This window comes from Capricornis sumatraensis, chromosome 4 (assembly GCF_032405125.1).
Source record: "Capricornis sumatraensis isolate serow.1 chromosome 4, serow.2, whole genome shotgun sequence".
Lineage (NCBI taxonomy): Eukaryota > Metazoa > Chordata > Mammalia > Artiodactyla > Bovidae > Capricornis > Capricornis sumatraensis.
In genome coordinates this window covers 4571229-4593836 of record NC_091072.1, presented here as the reverse complement: position 1 = coordinate 4593836, position 22608 = coordinate 4571229, and positions in this window count along the sequence as shown.

The following is a 22608-nucleotide window of genomic DNA, read 5'->3' as shown; positions in this document are numbered from 1 at the left end:
ATTCAAGCTTGGAGAAGTTGCCAGATCAGGAAACCTCAAGGCTGACTGCTGAGTGACAAAAGAAGCTTGCTTATGTGAGCTCTGAGGGCTCGAGGTGCAGCTGCGATAGCGGCTAGCATCACTGGAACAGACAGAGCTCCCCTTTACGGAGAAGGAAGTGGCAATCCATCCGTGTTCTTGCCTGCGGAATCCTGTGGACAGGGGAGCTGGAGAAGGAAGTGGCAACCCATCCGTGTTCTTGCCTGCGGAATCCTGTGGACAGGGGAGCCCCGTGGCTGCCGTCTATAGGGTCTCGCAGAGTCAGACGCGACTGAAGCGACTTAGCAGCAGCAGCAGCAGCAGCTCCTCTTTATAAGTACATATATCATGGGCCCTGGGAAATCACAAAGCTTATTTACATTTACTCTATATTTATATTTACCATTTACATATCATTTGGTTATTCTTGTGCTTATCTTTCAATGAGATGTTGCTAAGGAGTTTCATTATTAGAGGGTTTGGAGTAAAATGATAAGACATTCATGTTAGAAGGACTAGACCTAAGAGGGAAACTATAAAACTTACCTGAAAGGCTTTCAAGGTAATGTAGAAGACCAACAATTTAACATTTTTTGCCAGCACTTTAGGCTTAGGTAGAACAATATTTAAGAGAAGACATTCAATATTTTGCTTTTTATAAAGCGAAAATAGCATAAAAAAAGTAGAACAGGAAGTGCTATAGAGCTACAGCCTGCTCTGATTCAAATACTGGGTGGCCAAAAGTGAAGATAGGAAGACCCATATTTACATTTTTTGTGTGAAAATTAAACGTTCAAGAACCTAGGGCAAAGTAGTGTTCCCTTAATCCCTAGACTAGAATAATTAAAAGTGATACTCCTTTTTATTTTGAGACACATATAGTTCAGGGAAAGATATGTTGAATTTAGACACTTGGTAGAGAATATACACGCAGACACAAACACATATGCCTATTCATTAGTTACACAGCAAGTACAGGCATCTATGGAAAGACACAATATATACAGTACTAAAGTCCTTATGCTCTGCAAAATTACACATTAAAATCGGAGGCAACAGAACAAAAACAGGTCAGGGCAGACCATTCTAAATGTATGCACCTAGTGATCAGAGTAGAAACAAAAATATCAAGTCTAACAAATACTCTGGCAACATTAAAACACATGATGAGCACTTAGTATATAAAAGTACAGCATACAGAAAGACTTTAACTTACAAACAAAAGGTAGGAACAGCTTGACGGAAGTAATTTAAAGAGGTGGTTAAAACTTGGTTGTGTTACTGAATTTTGCAGCAACATGGATGGACCTAAAGATTATCACACTAAGCTAAGTAAGTCAGACAGAGACAAGTATCATGTGACACCTCTTATACATGGAATCTAAAATAGGACACGAATGCACCTGTCAGTGAAACAGAAACAGACTCACAAACATAGAAATCAAGGGTTTTGCCAAGGCAGGGAGGAGGGAAGGAAGAGGAGCTTGCTATTAGCAGAAGCAAACTATTATACATATGGTGGATAAACAACAAGGTCCTATTGTATAACCATAGGGAACTATATTAACTATCTTGTATGAAAAAGAATACACTCATATATGTATAACTGAGTCACTTTGCTATACAGAAGAAATTAACACACCATGTAAATCAACTATACTTCAACAAGTTTTTAAAAATTGGGTCTTAGGGGGAAGGTAAAAATGCAAAAAGATGAAGACTAGCATAATAAATGCTCCCCAGACGCACAGAGTCAAGAGGACAAATGCAGAAACGGGCCCGAACACATGATCCCAAGCCCGCATGGCTTACTGCGCTCAGCTGTGTCAGCCCCGAGCATACGGCAAGACGGCCACTGCGCCAACACTTAGTCATGTGCATATGCGCGCACACACATGCGCCTTTTCAGATTCTTTTCCGTTACAGGTTAGTACAAGACACTGAGCAGAGTGCCCTGTGCTATGCAGCAGGTTCTTGCTGCTCTTTACCTATTTTATATATAGTGATGTGTATTTGGGGTCCTGACTCTTTGAGACCCCATAGACTGCAGCCCTCTAGGCTCCTCTACCCATGGAATTCTCCAGGCAAGAATACTGGAGTGGGTTGCCATTCCCTTCTCCAGGGGATGTTCCTGACCCAGGAAGTGAACCCAAATCTCCTGCATTGCAGACATATTCTTTAACATCTGAACCATGAGGGAAGCCCAATATATAGTGACGTGTATACATTAATGACAGATTCCTAACTTACCACTCCCCCCACCCATGACCGTATGTTTTGACATCATTTGACTTAACAGTCATGTATGTGCTAACATGTATTACAGAAACATGCAGCGTAACAGAATAGAGTAGGGGCTCGACAAATATTTGTTGAATGAATAAATGGGTAAATAAGTGGCAAATAGTTCTATGGGGGGAAAGACAGGCAAATAATAGAGAATGGAGTGTAAAATTTGTAATACTTTCTTAGGTCCAAGTCTACAACTTTTTGGCATTTAAGATCTTGGAGACTTTTTCTTTTCCTCCTTTAATACTCCATCATTATGATAACTTGTTTCCCAGGGTTATCATGAAGACTAGGAAGGATATATTTCATAAAAATTCTTCAAAATTTTAAATGGGCTATAAAAAATGACTGTAATAAATACTGTCAGCAGCATGCTTTCTGTTGAAGTCCCCAGCATATAAGCACTTCCTGGATAAATCAGGATTCAGCTGGCTCGTGATGGAGAATTGCATGTGGACAGTTGAGGAATGTTGAGAACAGAGTGTGGGTCAAGGTACAACAGGCGGAAAAAAGAGATTTACATTTTACTCAAACATTAGTGAGTCAACTAGATGGCTTAATATTGATAGTTAATAGGACTAGAAAGGTAAGATGCTGCTGGTCTAGGAAGAGCCAGAACACGCCGATGCATTCTCTGTTTTTTTTTCTCTGTATCTCCTCCACATTGTGAGCTAACTTTCATGCTAGCCAAAAATCACATAAGTGATTATTTCTCAAGAACTATGGGATTTTAGAGCTAGAAAAGACTTAATGTTTATCTAGTCCCACTAAGGTCCTTGATTTGACCTTACTTCTGTTCTTCAAGGAAGCATTTCAAAACCAAAGCAGCTAAACTGTGCGCACTATGTTGCACTAAGCTGCATCCACACATTGGTCTTACTAAAGAGAAGATCCAAATTGTTAAGGTTCTTGCTTCATTGATTTTCCTTGACTGAAGACATGCATGTACTGGCTTTCAATGTGCAAAGCATATGGTGACTGCAATCTCTTCTAGTATAGATTTGCTGCTATGCATTTTCAAGAAAAGAGGTGTGTTTTTTTTTAAATAACACTAATATATATAGCTATGTATGTTACAAAGAGGTTATCTTTAACTTTAGACAGCATTTTAAAGAAATAATTTAAGGGAGTAAATGCATTAAGTATCAATTACTCTGGTGATAAAAATCCAAGTATAACCTACCAAATACCTGAGTAAGAATCAGTATCTTATCTCCAAGTTAACTATCATGCAAAGACTTGGAATATGCTGCTAAACTGTACAGGGTTTATACACAGTCCACGTTCCACAAAAGAAATTCCATTCGAACCCCAAGTTTTCTGGGAGGTTGATGAAGATGTGAGACCTCCTTCCCCAGTTCTAAGCCACAGTCAGGATTAGAACAGCACGTAGATCAGTTCCAAATGGTATTCCTTGGATCACGCATCCTTAAGGCTTAGAAGTATAGACGGATGATTTCCAAGGGGGTTCTGGGACTACCTGTCCCCAAGACAGTGATACAGAAAATATACACTTCATTGTTAAATAATTTTGGAAAACATGCTTTCTGAATTCCTCTATTGGCAATGTGCAAAGTTTATTTGCATATAAACGGCATGCAGAGTACTGCTGAAAACAACTATGCTCAACTTTATTTCAGACAGTGTTTAACCCGACATTTACCCAAAGAAACCTTCTTTTCAAATACAGTTTCTCTATCCCAGCAAGGCTAAGTGTTAGTCACTTGGTTGTGTCTGACTCTTTGTGATCCCATGGATTATAGGCCACCAGGCTTCTCTGTCCATGGAATTCTCCTGGCAAGAATACTGGAGTAGGTGGACATTTCCTTTTCCAGGGGATCTTCTGACCCAGGGATCGAACCTGGGTCTCCCACACTGCAGGCAGATTCTTTACCATATGAGCCACTAGGCAAATGTGCCACAAGGAAAAAATGTGTCCAAAGCCTCTGGTCTTTAAGGAAAGAAATAAACTTCTCTATGCATCACCTTGAATCCTTACTGCTCCTCTAGTTATGCTCGAAATCACGCTTCTGCTCAGCTTGTCTTGCCCAGTGTACTAAATCCAAGGCATGTTTTTGATCCAGTTTGACTTTTTAGCACTCTCAGCAACATGGAGCAGACATACCTATTGCTTCCTTTACACAACTTGCATTATCTTGGCTTCTCCTCGTGTCCCCTTATGTCTTCCCCAGCAGTCTTCTTACGACCAAGTCTTTTTTCTAGCCTGGAACCACCAGGAGTGGAACTTAGACCAGAAGCAGCATCCTCACCGAGGGGGCTGTCAGAAATGCAGACGCTCAGCCCTCACGTCAGACCTACTGCGTCAGATGTCTTGGGTAGAGCCTGGAAACTTGCTGACAAGCCCTCCAGGCGATCCTGACACCAGTTTTGAGAGCTACTCCTCTATCCCTTGACCATCCTGGTTCTTCAGGGGGCTGACCAATGGCCCTTTTCTCCTGGATCCAAATACCATCTCACATTAGTGCCCAGGGTAACACTTATTGTATGGTGGGTGCTCCATAAATACTGGGTGACTAAACACACACATGATTCCTAGTCTGTATCTCCAGCCACCTCCAAATATTTTGTCTGGATATCTACATTCAATGGTCTTTCGGTCTCTCAGACTCACCATTTACAAAACTGCCCTCTTTCTCTTCCTTCCCTGACTCAACAATAATAATTAATGTGAAATATGATCACTATGCTCCGAGCCCCATGTGAGTTCTCTCAGTCCTGTTCACCACCTGTGATATGTCCATGATCAGTGCAGCAGCACAGATAAGGTCTCTTGAGGATCAGAGTCAACCTCGCCAAGATCACAAGCTCAGGAAGGGTGAACTCCCACAGACGCTCAAGGATCTTTGATCCACCAATCTGAACCACACTGCGGTCCACGGAGCACCAGCCTGGCCATCTGTTGTGCCACTCTTGGCCCAGATCTACAACACATTCTAGATGTCCCTTCTGCCTGTGTTTTTACCTCCAGTCAATCCAAACACTAGTACTCGCTTATTCTTCTCTAAACCCACTTTCATAACTGTACCCCAGAACTCCAGTTTCTCTCCCTGGAATCTGACAAAATCCTCCCTGTCAGATCCCCTACCCCCAGTCCCTGCACCACTGCCCAGCTACTGGCCTACTGACTTGCCTAGGGACTCTGGGGTGTGTTCAATCGCATGGCAAGTTTCCTCACACACAAATAGGGCCACAATACCCTCCTTCATCTCATCCCTGAGAACACTATCGACCTTATCACAGCCTATAAAGTCAGGTCTTGACGCCTTCTCGTGAGCTTTCTGTCCCCCTTCATCATTTACCACTCTTCTCTTCCAACTCTCCCTACTGGCTGCACCAGGCTCCTTTCAGGTCTTAGAAAAAGTGAAAGTCACTCAGTCGTGTCTGACTCTTTGTGACCCCACGGACTGTAGCCCTCCAGGTTCTTCTGTCCATGGGATTCTCCAGGCAAGAATACTGGAGTGGGTTGCCATTTCCTTCTCCAGGGGATCTTCCCGACCCAGGGATCAAACCCAGGTCTCCTATATTGCAGGTGGACTCTTTACTGACAGCCCCCAGGGAAGCTCCTTTCAAATCTTTAAACACAGTGCTTTCTGCTAAGTCACTTCAATCGTGTCCGACTCTGTGCGACCCCATAGACGGCAGCCCACCAGGCTCCCCTGTCCCTGGGATTCTCAAGGCAAGAACACTGGAGTGGGGTGCCATTTCCTTCTCCAATGCATCAAAGTGAAAAGTGAAAGTGAAGTCGCTCAGCCGTGTCTGACTCTTAGCAACCCCATGGACTGTAGCTCACCAGGCTCCTCCATCCATGGGGTTATCCAGGCAAGGGTACTGGAGTGAGGTGCCATTGCCTTCTCCACAGTGCTTTCTAGGATTTTGAAATTCTAGAAAGAATTTCAAACTTATTCTCAACTACCATCTCTCCCTCCCTTTACCTGGTGACTCTCACACTCAGGTGGCCATGGCCTCCTCCCTGCCTAGCTTAGACCCTCATTCAATAGGCTGTCTCTACACTCACTCCTTCAGTATAACTTTTTGTTGAGATGTATGTATTCTTTGAGAGGGACTGAGGGCTTCCTTCTATATCCTAGGACTCAGCTCAATGCCTTAAGCAGAGTAAGGTGAAGAAAAAAGTCACCAGAACGTTCACTGTCTTGTCCAGTGCAGACGAGGATGCCAAGCAGTTAAAACACCAACCCTTAAGTGCTTCAATAGGTGAAATACAACTGCGGTAAAATAGTCCCAAGAGCATCTCCAACAGAAAACCTAACTCAAAGGTAAGAACAGATGTTAATCAAATTCATATGAAAAGTCTGGTAAGAGGCAGCTCTGGCTGGTGCAACTGCTCAGAGATGCTCTCAAGGACCCAGGCTCTAGCAAGGTCTACGATTTGCCATCCTTGCAATGTGGGGCTGTTCCCCATGCTTGCAGGCTCACAAAAAGAGGGCTGCTGCTTCTCCAGCTTTCAAGCGGCAGGAAGGAAAGAAGGGCAAAGGATAAGACGTTTGCCAGCTCAAACTCTTTTTTCTTTTAATTGGAAAAAAGAAGCTTGTCCAAAAGCCCCACCCCAGTCTTCTCTCCCAGGGGTCCACTGGCCATAACTATGCCACTTGGGTCCCCAGATAGCAGGGGGCTGCGGGCAGAGGTGGGTCCGCCTGTCATGGCTGCGTATCATCACCACTATCACTGGGGCAGAAAGATGGACCGAGTGAGAACAGATACGGTCAGAGGCAGAGAGCAAGCAGACAGGCGTTCACATTGTGCTAAACCCAGCCTCAGACAATGAGAGAGACAAGAAGAGATACAACTGGATTTGTGTCTTAGAACACTCAGTTGTACTACCATTCTAATCACATCAGAACTACCAAATTGGCAACTGCCAAGGGCCCAAGGTTAGGAAGAGATAGCTTTTCACACTACCAGTGGTGAGATGAATTAATCACAGGGTCACCGTTCTTTAAGTCAGTACTATGATAGAGGCTTCAGTTAAAATTAAAAAAAAAAAAAGTAGTAAAGGAAAATATGGCTTAAGAAAATTGACTAACTGAAGCCAGGAAAGAATGAGACTTGACTCCAAAAGTACGGAAAGCAATGCAAACTGGAGCAGGGTACCCGCTGTGTGCCAGGCGCTTTCACCCAGTTTGGGAGCCACAGGGCCACCTCGCAGACCTCCGACAACGAGGACCGTCGCTGCGCCAGGGCCCCCGCACCATGTGGAGCTTTCCTTAGAGGGCACGGAGTCTGAGCGCTTCCCCAGCCTTCCTCCCCCCGTCCTTCCCCGAGGGTCAGCCTCGCCTCCTGGCAGTCCCTGCCCTCTTGGCTTTCCCAGGCTCCCACACTGTCTCTCACAGCCATTTCTTCCAACACCTTTGCACATTCAGTGTCATCCTGACGTCTGCTTCTCAGAAGGCTCAGAATACACAGACGCGGCATCATCTAATCCTCAGACGGTCCTGGGAGGCCAGTGCCGTCTGCACTTGAGAGAGGAGGAAAGGCAAAGAACTTGCTCACCCGCAGGCCGGCGTTTGCTTAGCAAGGGCCGGGGAAAAGCACCCAACTGCTCTCAGTGTTTTTTTTAAAGTAACATTGATTTTTCTCCACTGTAAGGAAAAAAGACAGAGTCCCCCAAGACACACATGGAAACCGAGGCCAACTTCACGATCAGACTGCAACTGCACCCTGGAGTACCATCCCTGTAGCAACATTCTTCTGGGACTTGTGACTTTGGTACCTGAGAGCCTGTAAAACGTGTCACCTCCCGAAAACCAACCGACACCGTGGCAGTTAAATGTTTGATCTTTCCAATTAATCTGGAAAGCTCCTGGTAAAACGGATGGCTCCTCCATTTTACCAGACACAAAACATAGATGTTTCTCAAAATAGGCTCCCTTGACTGGCAATGATCTGAAAATTCACCAGAAACACAATGTCTTCCACTTGAGGATCAAGGTTCTGAACAGAGATTTACTGGAAAACCCTCTCATCTGTAGAGTCGCATTGCTAACATTTCATTAGCATATTGACTTTTTATCCCCAAGTGTTTGTCATTATTGGTAATGTTCATGGTTACTAACTCCAATGCCGTTTTTCCTCTTTATTTTTCTCTTGTTTACAAGCAAACTCAGCTTGGAGAAGGATCAGAAGAATCTGAACCTTTACCTCCAGCCCAGGGCTCAGTCACAGGGCAAATCCCTCTGGTCAACCAGGGCATTTCTGGGCCTCAGTGAACCCTTCTGAAATGTCTGATTACATCACCTGTCCAGAATGTCTGAAGGATTTTACACAAAGACGAAGTATATATACAGTTTTTTGTGTGTGTATGTGTGTGCGCACGTGTGTGTACTCAGTCACTCAGTCATGTCTGACTCTTTACAACCCCATGGACTGTAGCCCATCAGGCTCCTCTGTCCATGGGATTCTCCAGGCAAGAATACTGGAGAGGGTTGCCATTTCCTCCTCCAGGGGATCTTCCCGACCCAGGGATCAAACCTGCATCTCTTGTGTCTCTTGCACTGACCAGCAGATTCTTTACCACTGAGCCACCTGGGAAGCCCACATACACAGCTGACCCTGGAACAAATCAGGGATGAGAGTCCACCCAGACTCAGTCAAGAATGCCAGTTTATACGGCATGTCAAACCAGTCATCTACACAGAACACCAAGGTTTAGAGAGAAGCTCTGGTCACTGGACCAAGGGCCATTCCTGCAACCTTCTCCACACAGAGCTGTCCTATCTGCTTCACTGTCTGTGGTCCCATGCCACTTCTCCATCACAGGGCATCATTTTCATTTTTACTTCCTATGGTCCAAAGGCTGTCCCACTATGAGGACTAAAAATTCTTTTGAATTATCATTATGGTTATATCCTATTTTTAATTAAATATTACAATTCTTCTAGCTATTATACATATGGAGAAACTATTAAAACTTTTATTTTAATGAGATGGAGATTTTTAGTCAACCTTGGAAGCATCTCAAGTGGTTTTTCTGAGACTTATCAAACGACTATGAATTGTGTCTCTTACTCCTTTGTTTAGGGGAACCTCATTCTTACCCATATACTTTGAAAGCTTTGAAAAATCTAAGTCTTAACTGAAAAACACCATTTCCAATATAGAGATTATAAAGCAGTTTGATCTTATCATGTGCTTTGTATTTGTGCTAAAACCTTGAAACTACAGATTTAGTGCATAGAACATATGTAAACTATCTACCATATAACAAGGCTGGCAAAGTCACTGTCAAACCAGTCAGCCCAACAGACTGATTTCTTCATTTTCCATTTCAAACAGTGTGTCAGGAAACATCTCTCACATGACAATAACCTTCTATTTCTGAGAGACAGGCGGCCAGGCAGGCAGGTGAGTTCAGTCTTCTTGGACATGCTGGGAGATGAAAAGGGGACGCAGTAGAACTGTCTCACCATTCTCATTTGACTCTAAGTTCTATTTAAATTCAGACATTCTCAACACAAACCCATTTACCCATTTCTATCATCTCAGATTGTCAACAGATTATGTCAAAATCTCAAAGCTCTACCAACGAGTCTTGGAAGACTCAAGAGGGTAGGATGTGTTCCTTCCTTTTGCAAAGCAGGAAAAAGTAGGAAAGAACTGGTTTCAACTAAGGGTAGATGTGAGGTTAGAAAGCAATTCCCTGGAAACGCATCCTCTTTCTGCTCCATTCATTCACTTCCTCGAGAGGGTTTACAGGTTAGGTAGAGAGACACAGCCCACACATAAAACCTAACAAAAAGACGGAGCGGCGTTGTGGAAGCAGGGCTCACAGTCTCTGGGGAGCAGCAAGTCTGGTCAGTTCCTAGACCTGTTACTTCCCTTCCAAGTTCCCAAGCAGGACCTTGGACAAGGTACGCAACCTTCTTGAATCTGAGGAACAGCATCAGTCTCATAAAAACAGTTAGCAGGTCAGATGGAAACACATGTATAAACACTTAGCACCTAGAACAGTGAATGGTCCACAAAATATTGGCAGATGGACTGGTAAAGAAAATGTGGTGCATATACACAATGGAATATTACTCTGCCATCAAAAGGCACAAAATTGGGTCATCTGCAGCGATGTGAATGAAACTAGAGTCTGCCATACAGAAGGAAGTCCGTCAGAAAGAGGAAAACAAATGTCATATGTTAGCACATATAAATGGAATCTAGAAAAATGGTACTGACGAAGCTATCTGCAGGGCAGGGATGGAGACACAGACGCAGAGACAGGCTTGTGGACACAGAGGGGAAGGGGAGGGTGGGACAAACCAGGAGATTCGGACTGACATAAACGCCAGCATGTGTCAAGCAGAGAGCTAGCAGAGCCCGGCTGCAGGGTACACGGAGCTCAGCTCACTGCTGTGTGATGCCTGAGATGCGGGATGTGGAGGCAGGCTTGCAACGGAGGGGATACATGTATACTTTAGCTGACCCGCTTTGTGGAACAGAAGCTAACACAACATTGTAAAGCGATTATACTCCACTGTAGAAATTAAAAATAAAAATTTCACAAAGACAGTTAGCAGGTGAGATGATTATATATAGATAGATATTATATATAAACACTTAGCACCTGATATAGTAAATGCTCAACAAAATATCATTTATGTACATATAAGTGCCTAATGAGTGTATGATTAAAAGCGCTTCTAAAGAAGTAGAAAATAGGAGAGGAATTGCTTCCTCCTACTGACAGTCAGAAGAGGGTCCCCAAAGGAGAGTGGTTCAGGCATCACCAGAAGATGCAGCTACAGTAGGAGGAGGGGACAGCGATGCTGGGCCAGTGTTTGACATCTTCTACGTCAGGTCTTAAGAACTGGTTACCACAGGCTTTGGTGACATGACGCTCTTTTTTTTTTTTTTTAATCTCCATAACTGTGGATTTTGTTCTCATTCTGTTGTTTTTCTTTCAGATAGGCAAGTGAGTGAGCGAAAGTCACTCACTCGTGTCCAGCTCTTTGAGACCCCATGGGCTATACAGTCCATGGATTCTCCAGGCCAGAATCCTGGAGTGGGTAGCCTTTCCCTTTTCCAGGGACTCTTCCCCACCCAGGGATCAAAACCCCTGCGTTGCAGGTGGATTCTTTACCAACTGCACTATATGGGAGGCCAGATACAGGCTCCATGCTAATGCACTATTTCCCTATTCTTTTTATCTCCTTTGAAGATATTCTCAGTTTAATTGGTTTGTGTCCACCCATCATGCTCCTGGGCTCATGTAATGCTCCATCACACACAGGCGGCTCTCACTCCCAGCTTCCCAGGAGAGGGCACGGCCCTTGAGATTGCTCTGCCGCTGACACTGGCGGCCACGGGGAGATCCTCCTCTTCCCTTTTTCATGCCGTCTGCCGTCAATCCACACCAAGATTTTTATCAACTGACACTGAATCCTATCCCTAGCTTAGATATTTGTTGTTTGTTCACTGAGTCGTGACTGACTCTTTCGCAACCCCGTGGACTGGAGCCCGCCAGGCTCCTCTGTCCATGGGATTCTCCAGGCAAGAATACTGGAGTGGGTGGCCATTTCTCTCTCCAGGGGAATCTTCCCTAGCCAGGGATCAAACCCCCGTTTCTTACTTTGCAGGCATATTCTTTACTGTTGAGCCACCAGGGAAGCCCAACTAAGATATTTAACAGAACATAAATTCCTACTGGTAGAGGGAAGAAAGCAAAAGATAAAATGAGTATTTTAAGTCTTGGATTATGTGAAATCTATCATGTTGTCTTCCAATATTGGATAATTGAACCTTGCACATATGTATTCCAAAGTATGTAAATAGGTTATTATTTAAAGACTCAAGCTATATTATTTAGTGCCTTGCATTCCTTTCTGTTATAAGCATCCAACTTTCCCCTATGATTTTATTACGCCATCACTGTCACAGTGTGACTGTTCAAACTGCATGTGCTACTTTACTCAAATTAGACCCACTTAGCAACATTTTTAAGAACTGAAATTATGCTGAAATGCATTTACATCAGCCCTCTCATCCTGTCTTTAGAGAAACAGGCAAACAACTGTATTGTGCCAATTTTCCAAAAACATTTTTTAAAGCAAGCTTTGGCAAATTAGATAATTATTAAGCAAAACAATACGGGGCTCAACATGATGCATTAACAGCTTCTAATGTTATTGAATGGAACGACAAGAGAGGCACTTTGTTCTTACTTACTTGGCAGACAATTACTCTTTGCTCCAGCAATACTTCATGTGCATACTTCCAAGGAAGACTCATGAATGCAAAGGTTCATTAAGGGAATGAGAGAATCGATTGTAAAATGGAAAAGGCCGGGTGAGGTCATATTTCAAAGAGATGAATATGGTACACTCCATTATGTTGTAATCAGCCCCTCTCTTTCATGCCACAAACTGTCAGAGTTTATCCTAATTTTTAAAAGAGGAAAAACAATTCCTGCAGCCTTCAGACCACCTTCATCCTAAAGCCAGGGAAAGAGTCACTCACGCTGCAGGCATTTTCCATTTCCCGTGGTCTTTGGAGTCCACCAAACCAATGTGCCTGACCATTTTTCTCCTTAATAAGAAAAACATTCAAATGCTACTATTATTGCTGCCCTGGCAAACCACACTTAATAGATGGTACTTGCCCTGTACATGACACTTACAACATCAATCAAGACTGAATTTTATTTCAATTTATTATGGTTGCTGTCCAAATGAAAAAATGCTTATATCGTAAAAATGTCTTGCAATATAAATGTGCTAATGATGTAATCACAGATTTCAGACCAAAAAAAAAAAAAATCCTGATTTGGGTTAAACATTTGCACATCTTTCCTCCTAAATTTTTCATTGAAGTTAAACATAACAAAATAATGGAACCATTAAGAGGTGATGTTGGTACAAAGCAGAAGTCACATGTTAAATATTTTATGTCTTTATGAGGGAGCTTTATTATATTTTCCTTCTTTAAGAAGGGAGTTGATACTTCCAAATGATCTGCGATAAATGACTTTAATTTCACTTTCATTTAAGGCTCATCTGCAATTTTTTTTTTTTACCCCTTGAAACGACCATTTATCAGGGAGCAACACTACCCAGCCTATTAGCCTGGAATTTATCCCTGGCCACAGCTGTTGGCCGCCGGAAGCTCCTCTGGGTCCTACTTGGGTCCTACGAGGCTCCTGTCCCAGTGAGGGGGGAGAGGCAGATGTCAAGTGATGCTTCTCACCAATGGCAAAGAAAACCATTCAACGTTCTGCCTCTCACATGACTGCCAGGGACTGTATCTTCTACAAACAGCCCAGCAGATTTCTCAGCAGGCTAGATCTGGGAAATAAAGTACCTGTTCTGCAGTGCAAAATCTCCTCCTTCAGTGGTTCTCAACTCTAAGCTCCTGGAAAGCTTGTTACTCTTTCTGTTCCAGAGGTAAAGCCAACTTCATGGACCTTGGTGCTGTGGCTCAGCACAGGGCTCTTGTTTGGTATAAGGCTCTGCTGTTTTTGTCTTGAAATTTTAAACAGGTTTTGAACTAGGGGTTCTATATTTTCATTTTTCAATGAATCCTACAAAATTACCAGATCAGTAACTGGTCCTGACAGAAGCTCAGGGATACAGCAGGTGAACTGATACTTCATTTTTTTTTTTTTAATTTGGGGTTTAGTTGCTTTACAATATTGTACTTGTTTCTCGGTGCAGTGAAGTGAAGCGGCAATAAGTATACACACATTCCCCTCCCTTGTGGACCTTCCTCCCCCCACCCCCATCCCACCCCTCCAGGTCATCACAGGGCACCGAGCTGAACTCCTGTGCTGCACAGCAGCTCGCGCTGGCTGCGTTTAAACGGGGCGGGGGGCGGGGGGGTGTACCTACGTCGACCCCGATCTCCCAACGCACCCCCCATCCCGTGTGCACGTATCTGTGCTCTGCACCTGCGTCTCTATCCCTGTCCTGCAAACAGGTCAAGATCCCAGGTGAGTCTCATCTAGAGACTACACTTGGAGAACCACTGCTAAGTCAGAAGGCTAAATATCTGATTTTCTAATTTTGGCCAATTATGAATAAAATTCTACTAAGGAGAGCCTCCCTTGCTGAGCCCACAAAATTCTACCCCCCCCCCCACCAAAAAACAAGATTCTCCACTGTTCCCCCTGCCCTTCTTGCCTGGAATGTAGTGCAGAGCCTGGCAACACAGCAGCCGTCTTGCAACCAGAGTTGAAGGCTGAACATGTCGCAGCAGATTTCTGCCCTATGAGGAGGAGGAATTCCCAGGAAACAGAGCTGACCAGAGCAAGAACTGTGTGTACTACAGTTATTATATAAAATTGGAAAGTATTAAAAAAGAGCTCACCCCAGACCCTCACCAAACAAAAGACTGCTAACACTTGTGCACTGTGGCTTCTGATATTTTCGTTCTACACAAAGAGTTATTTTTGGACACTGCTGTGATAATACTATGTAATCATACTGTATATTAGATTTTGTATCTCAGTGCAATCCTAGAAATAGTAATTACCAAGGCTGCTGTCTGATCGTACTTATCATGCTCACGGTAAAAACGCTCTGAAAATGTTTGCGCTTCACAGTTTGCAAGGCTATTTCACAGGCATTTTCTCCCTTGCTGGCAACAATCCTGTGAGTTGGGTATGAAAGGGAGCAAGACCCCAGGGCAGCAATGAAGCATCAGAGCTGCAGACATGACTGAGGGTGCCCAGCTAACAGAGCAGGGACCGAACTCTTGGCCTGACTCCTAACCCCATGCCTGTCCACTCCAAGGGGGAAATCATCTTTTTCAAGGTCATACATCGTCAAATAAACCACGAAGCCTGAAGTCTTCACTTCCTCAATTTATCCAGTGAAAGAAGTCATGCTAACTTTCCATGTTCTCCTACTTCTAAGACATACCTCTGGGAAAAGAAGTTCCATAAGGGGTATGTTCTGGAAGCCTGAATTCTACAAGTTTCTTCTTGGCAATTCATAAAGCAAAGGTTCTTAAAAGCCCTGCAGCTATTTTCAAGTTTTGTTTAAACCAAAATTCGTCAAAGTTGTTTGACCACAGAGACTGTCTTTAAGGAAAATTTCACCAAAATTTCTCAGAACATCATGTTCTACGGAACACACTGTGATAGTCTCTGGATTGAGGTCCCTTCTGGTTTTAAGATTTTATTGAGAAAAAGAAATGGAAGACCCAGAAAAGAAATGACAAGCACATCTAGTTATCATGTATCAGATTTGTACCCAAAAGCATTTGATCAAAATAAAAATAATGCATAGTTTTTAAATATAGTTTTTATACTTTAAATACACATTTATAGTATATAGCTGTGGCACTGGCAAGGAATAAGATAGTTGGTCACTTCATGAAATGAAATTCATGTGTCATGAAATTTTTATGAAAATAAAAATGGGGTGTTAAAACCAGAAGCACTCTTCCCATTTACAAAAGCATAATTCAGATGAAAGGAATTTCTTTTGAAAAATGTCAGTATCAGGAACTACACGTTACCCCAAATTAATAGCCTCACTTGAGTTGCAGAAATCACCCTGAGCATTTTACTCCATATATTTATTTCACTATTAGGTTTTTCAACAAAGTTCACTTTGGTAACATTTAATTGAGTTAAACAGCTATGCCTAAGGTTAGAAATTATGAAATGATGGATATGAACAACTACCCCAAATGGCAAATGCTCTGCTTTATGAAGGAGGAGAGACAGGGCATGATGCTGGCTTTACCCGTTTATTTAATTATCAGCCGTCTAATTTAGACATAAGTGTCAGAGACAGACGTCAGGGAGGCCAAACCAGACAGCCTCTGACTCCCAGCCGTTTCCTACGAGCTCAACTTACAGACAATGGGTTTCCATTCAGACAAACGGAGATGTGCTCCTTTCCTGGAAGTCTGGCCAGTGGTTGGATGTGAAGGACTAACTTCTGGGCAAGTTCAAAGTGTACATTATTTTTCTAGATCAGTTTCCATAAGAGCTCACGTTTTGGTATGAGAAATATCTAAAACGGAGGTTTATTTTTCCACTATAGGAGTAAATCCTAGCCCATTCTAAATTCATCAGTCTAGATTATTCAAACAAATCTAGATTATTCTAGCAAGCTTTGGAGAAATCCTGAGACAAGCAGGAGGGAGGGTATGGGGTATGCGCTTTACAGTCCTTCTTACTGTAGTGAAATATGCATACCAAATTCATAATGTTACTGATTTTTTAGCATACAGTCCAGTGATGTTAAGTATAGTCACAACGTTGGACAATCATCACTACTCTCTGCAGAACTTTATCATACTAAACTGAAACTCTACCCATTCAATTATTACTCTCCACTTGCCCCTCCCACAGCTCTGGTAACCACTATTCTACTCTCTGTCTTCTTGAACTGACCATCCTAGGAACTTCATTTAAGTGGAATCGTGCAAACTTTGTCCTCTCGATTCTGGCTTATTTCACTTAGCATAACGTCCTCAAGGGGCATCCATGCTGTAGCAGGGAATTCCATGTCCCTTACACACAATGGAAAGATATTCCATTGTGTGTGTGTATATATATGCGCGTGTGTGTGTGTGTGTGTGTGTGTGTGTGTATATATATATATATATGATACAATTTGTTTGGCCATTCATCCATCCATGGATATTTTCATTGTTTCCACCTTTTGGCCACCGTGAATATTGCTGTTATGAACAAGTATCTGTTCAAGTCCTTGACTTCAATTATTTAGGCCATATAACAAGGAGCTGAAATGCAGGATCACATGTTAATTCTACATGTTATTTTTATTTTTTCCAGAACTACCAGACAGTCTTCTCTGCAGATGCAGTTTTATATTCCCATCAACAGCACATAAGGATTCCAATTTCACTGCATTCTCACCAAGTCACCAAGACTTGTAACTTTCTATACATTTCACAATTGCCATCCTAAAGGGGTCACTGTTTTATTTAAAAGATCCAACTGTAGAGAGCAAGTGGGAGAGAGATCCTTGGTATATGAAAAAGACAGAAATGTGTGTTAGTCCATGAGAGAATTTTAAACATTAACACTTAGATAAATAAGCCTTTTATAATCTAGAGTACTGGTTCTCAAAGTGTGGTTTGTGGATCCACGTTCTGGGGCTCTACCCCAGACCTACTGAATCAGCATCTCTGGGGACAGAACCCAGCAGCCTGCATGGGCCATTCAGGTGATTCTGACGTGCACAGAAGTTTGAAAACCACTACTCCAGAGATCAAGACTGTTGAGAAACAGCCTGTGAAAGATGCAATCCCAAATCTAATTGGGAGAAGCCTATAATCTAAATAGACTGATCAAATCAATTTTTATGCCACCTGTTTCATGAATTAGCTACACAGTATTAGTCCGCAAGATTCTGAGCTTCAGTTCCTTTATCATAAATGGCTGAGTATACGATCCAGTAATTTCACTAATGGTCAAAACTGTAATTCACAAAGATACATCCACCCCTATATTCACTGCAGCACTATCTGCAATAGCCAAGACATGGAAACAACTCAAATGTCAGTCAACAGAGAAATGGATAAATAAGATGTTGTTTTATTTTAAATTGCTTGAATTTGCTTTTTATCTAACATTATTTACATAGTCCAAAATACATATAAAATAAATAGCAAGCAATAGGTCATTAGGTTGCTATTAGGTTGGTGCAAATGTAATCACAGTTTCAGATCATGAATTTTAAATCTTTATAAGTAGGCTCAAATACATCATTATTAATCAAAATAGGAACCATAACCATCAACACATTTTGCCAATGAGAAATAAGTTGATGTATTCCTATAGCATAAAAATCCATGCTTCAGGATTCGAACAACTCTTGGAAAGCATTTTCTACCTTCCACTGGTTGTGGAAGCGTTTTCCCTGCAAAAAACTGTCCAGATACTTGAAGAAGTGGTTGTTGGTTGTGAGAGGTCAGGTGAATACGGCAGATGAGGCAAAACTTTGTAGCCCAATTCATTCAACTTGTGAAGCAATGGCTGTGTGGTGTATAGTCGCTGTTGTCTTGGAGAAGAATCGGGCCCTTTCTGTTGACCAATGCTGGCTGCAGGTGTTGCAGTTTTCGGTGCATCTCATCGATTTCCTGAGCATACTTCTCAGATGGAATGGTTTTGCTGGGATTCAGAAAGCTGTAGTGGATCAGATGGGCAGCAGACCACAAGAGACCTTGACCTTTCCCAGGTGCAAGTCTGGCTTTGGGAAGTGCTTTCAAGCTCCTTGGTCATCGCCAGTTGTTGTATAAAATCCACTTTTTACCGTATGTCACAATCTGATCAAGAAATGGTTCACTGCTGTTGCACAGAATAAGAGAAGATGACACTTCAAAACAACAACATTCTGATTTTTGGCCAGCTCACAAGGCACCCACTTATCAAGCTTTTTCACCTCTCAAATTTGCTTCAATTGCCGAACGGCTGTAGAATGGTTGACACTGAATTCTTCAGCAACTTCTCATGTAGTTGTAAGCGGATCAGCTCAATGATTGCTCTCAATTGGCCGTTGTAACCTTCTGACAGGCAGCCACTACACTCCTCATCTTCAAGGCTCCCGTCTGCTTTGCAAAACTTCTTGAACCACATCAGCAATTCCTGGGCCAAACGCACTGTTGTTGTGAGTTGCCTCCACTATTTTATGACCCATTTTGAACTCAAATAAGAAAATTGCTTGAATTTGCTTTTTATCTAACATTATTTACATAGTCCAAAATATATATAAAATAAATAGCAAGCAATACGTCATTAGCAAAAAAAATAATGTGAGAAATGTGCACTAAAATAATGTTTATAAACATAACCACATTTGTTTAAGAATGTATTCGAATATCAAATGGTAAAGTTCAACAATGCAAAACCTTAATTACTTTTGCACCAATCTAAAACACACACACACACATACACAGGAATATTATTCAATCACAAAAAAGAATGAAATAATATCATTTGTAGTAACATGGATGGATCTAAAGATTATCATATAAAGTGAAGTCAGACAAAGAAGGACAAATACATGATATTACTTATGTGTGGAATCTAAAATACAACACAAATGAACATAAACATGAAAGAGAGACTCACAGACACACAGGACAGACTTGTGGTGCCCGAGGGTGAGGGAGAGGGATGGGCTGGGAGTTTAGGGTTCGTAGATACAAACTAGCATTTACAGAGTGGATAAACAGCAAGGTCCTACTGTATAATCAGGGATCTATATCCAATCCTGTGATAAACCATAATGGAAAAGAATATGAAAGATAGTATATATGTGTATAACTGAGTCACTTTGCTACACAGCAGACATTAACACAACATTGTAAATCAGTTATACTTCAACATTTTTTAATTGAAAAAAAATGGCTGGGTAAATCAAATAATTCTTTGCATTCATAACATGGCTAACTCTGTGGTGCAGGAGGCCTAGCTTTCAGCCTGTCTCAGCTTTCAGCATGCCAACCTCACTGAGCTTAATCATCTCTAGCTTACCGATATAATTCGGATTACAGGTAGAGGCATGTAGCTCATCCTTCCACTTGGACACTTAGAGGCCATTGTAAGGTTATTAACTAGCCTAACTTCAATACTGCTGTGTCTTAGGGAATAGGGAGGCCGAAGGGAGAGAGAGAGATGCAGGAACAGCTGGTCCATGGAAGAATCCGAACACATACACCATTTATCCATTAAGTTCACCGTCTTGTACGAGGGTGGCTTGTGATACCCCAAACAATTATTATGGAGACTTCAAAGATCACTGATCATAGATCACTATAACAAATACAATAATAATGGAAAAATTTGAAAATATCACAAGAATAACCAAAATATGGCAGAGAGACATGAAATGAGTAGTGTTAGAAAAATGGTGCTGATGCAGAGTTGCCTCAAGCCTTCAATTTGTGAAAAATACAACACCTGCAAAGCACAATAAAGCAAGGTGTGCCATCTCCCTGGTGGAAGCAAAAAGGAAGACAAGCCTGTCTCTACACGTTCTTCAGCTCAGTTTAAAGGACAGCCCTTTGAGAAGACTCACCCCATACTCTTAGCTCAAACCTTGGCTATAATTTGTACCATTCTGGTTTGTTCTCATTGGCCACTGGTCTCCATAATGGCAGGTGCTGCCTCTTCCTTACCTGTGTTTCTCTGGTATCTAACACATACTTAATATTTTGTGGTTACTCTAGAAATATGCTGGATAATTGATTCACCTTCTTACTGATATAATTTATCATTGCTAGTCAAAAGCAGGCTGACTAGCTAAGTCACAGAACTTTCTGAGTCATCATCACTGAAAAGCACAGGCTCACATTAAGCAGACTAAAGCGACCATTGTGCTTGTCCTTTTGAAGTCACTGGCTTATTTGAAAAACAAATGGAAGCGTTATAAACATTCTTCCTAGAAAATGCACAGGATTAAGTGCATAAAAAGCAATTTTTTGTATGCAAGCATTTTTATTAGGAGAAGATACTTGCAGTAAAAGGCCCTATTCATCTCTATATCTTATAATACCTTGCACAGAGTGGGTGGTCAAAAGATTAAAGCTATGAATAACACCTTGAACATTCAGATGAATAGTAGGCAATCCATTCTAAATTTCTTTTATTCCTTTATTTTCAGATTGGGTTTACTTGACAAATCTGGGCAACCATACATAAATATTGTCCTATTGAAACAAAATCTCTCCCAGGGACCACCCTGACGTTCGTCAAGGTCAAGACAGCAAATGAATTCACATCGTTCAGGTGCAAATTAATTCCATGTGGTTGATAAAAACACTTGTAAAGTTGTCTTTAAGCACCGTCTCACTATTGGAGCTCAAAGGTTCTCCCTTTAGGCAGATACAAAGAGACTCTGGCTTGATAGCTAAATGTCACCCTGGGGCTATACATTTGTGTGGTACAGGAAACACAGAACTCTCTGGAATCAGCTACTCTGAATGTGGCCACTCTGCAGACTTGGAGGACAGAATCCTCCAAGCAGTCGTCCCAAGATCACTCTCAGCATTGTATCCTGGAGAAGGCTTCCGATCTCTAACATCTGACTCCACCTCACATTAGATCATCAACCGAATTTAACACCGTGCTTTACGTGTGCCTCTTTTATACTTCTTTAATGGCATATATTACACACGAATCCATGCTGGAGAAAAGAAATACAACGGTAACTAATGCTCCTTGCCTTTTACAGATAAGAAAGCACTTTCAGGAATTTTCTTGGTAAATCTTTGGTGAAGTCATAATCCCTTGACTTGACTGGGGGTGAGGGAGGTCACCGATGCCTTTGAGAAGGAAATGAAAGTGTCCTGGTTATTTTCCCTGGAAAATGTTTACTGAAAAATTCACAAAAAGCACACATTTTACCTATTGGTTTATGTCGCAAAATTTAAACCACAGTATGTGCTGAAAAGTATCTTAAGTCTCAATCAATCTAGCCTCCTCCATCAGTCCCCTCCATTTGGCTGGTGGAGGGAAACCGCTGAGCAGGTTATAGCATCAGTTTGCATAAGCCCCTAGGGAGGGTATTCAGCTCCGCTTCATAACAAGGTACCATCTCTCAGAGCATCCTCAGCCTTCCACCTCCACCGTTTTCTCCCTAGGACAGCAACAGGTGCAGGATTAGGGAAAGCTACCCACCTCCCTCTTTTTTCCTAAGATGACATCAAGTGAACTGGAGCCGGTGTGTCACTATCTACTTGTCTCAGAGTGGAAGAGTCAGGCTCCTTGGGGACCATGTCTTGGGGCCTGGAGCATCCCCGGTTGATGTGTGCTGATGGCTGAACCCACCGTCTGTCTCCCCATAAGCTCTTACTCCCTCAGAGCCCCAGCGGTGCTGCCACTGGACTTGGACCAGCCTTCTCAGCAGCTCTCTGCCTCTTCATGCCCATGATCCCCGCTGGCAAGTGCTCAGCCACCCTCTCACCTACTGCTACGGATGCATGTCCAGAGTCAAGCGTGACTCGGGAAGTCTCAGCCCCGGAGGCGTGTACCCAGCTGTGAGCAGCCTGGACGGTGGTGCTCCCCACCATCCTCTGTAGGTCAACAGGCGAAAGCTCTGCCTCTGTCCTTACTTCTCCCTTCACCTACTCTAAAACGTCTGACTCTTTTTTCCCCCACTTTTCATAGGCCAGAAAATGGTTAGATTTTTCTTTAGTACCCCTGTGTCTGTTCGTGCTGCCTGACTTTTTTCACTATTAATGCCAATATTTAACTATCCATAAAGAGAAATTCTGATAAAGTCAAATGATGGTTAGCGTTAACTACCTGCTTACAGGAATAGGGATGGGTAAGGAGTGGGTAGCATTTGCTAG